Here is a 976-nt window from a genome sequence, read left to right on the forward strand (position 1 = left end):
AAGAAAAGAAAGTACAATTCACTAACTACCTAACACAAAAAAAACAGAGGTCAAAAAGGTTTTACAAAGAAAATGGCGTCAAACTCTTTACTATCCCAATATATGTACTATTTACAAACTATTTACAAAACAGGCAATCATATTTAAAGACAATCCAAAAATCAATGTCAGCAGGCAACAAAGGTCAAACAAGCCAGTGGAACAAAGTATCATAAACAAAACAAACACTAACACAAAAAGTACTCACAAATCTCAATAGAATCTCAGTAGTCACACAAAACAAAAAGTACTCAATCTCAAATCTCAATATTCAGACTTAACACATACAACTCTGGCCTATACCACATACAAAAGTATCAACAAACACAAAGCAAGTGACCAAAAACAAGATGGCTGCCAAGGAAGTAGTGTCATGGCTTTTTAAAACACTGTAGGCCAATCAGGAACAAGCAAGCTGGAAGTGGCCAATAGATGTGTTCTAACAGATGAGACAAGACCAACATAGGGTTGTAACATTCCTTAAAGAATTGTTAACGTGTGCGCCGATAGCCTAGTGGTACTGTGCGCTGACATATAACACTGACATGCTCAAAGTGACCTGAGTTCAATTCCTGATTCGAGGTCCTTTGCCAATCCTTCCCCTCTCTCTGTTCCCAATGCTTTCCTGTCTGAAATCTCTACTGTCCTATCATGATAAAGGTGAAAAACCCCTTTAAAAATTTTTTTTTAAGAATTGTTAACATCATCCTCAAAAAGTAACATAACCCCCCGTAAAGAACATGTGCCTGGACTGAGCCCCCTCCCCCCAGAGAATCCTCTAGTGTCTACATTTACCATTGCACTTTTCCCCATTTAAAACTGCCACATCTTGTAGTTACATCCCTACCATCCCTATTCACACGCATATGCAAGGTGACTGAAATAGAAATTAAGTGTGGTTTATTTATAAACTAATTTCGAGAAGATCACGTGCTTA

Source organism: Danio aesculapii, chromosome 2 (genome assembly GCF_903798145.1).
Source record: "Danio aesculapii chromosome 2, fDanAes4.1, whole genome shotgun sequence".
Classification (NCBI taxonomy): Eukaryota; Metazoa; Chordata; class Actinopteri; order Cypriniformes; family Danionidae; genus Danio; species Danio aesculapii.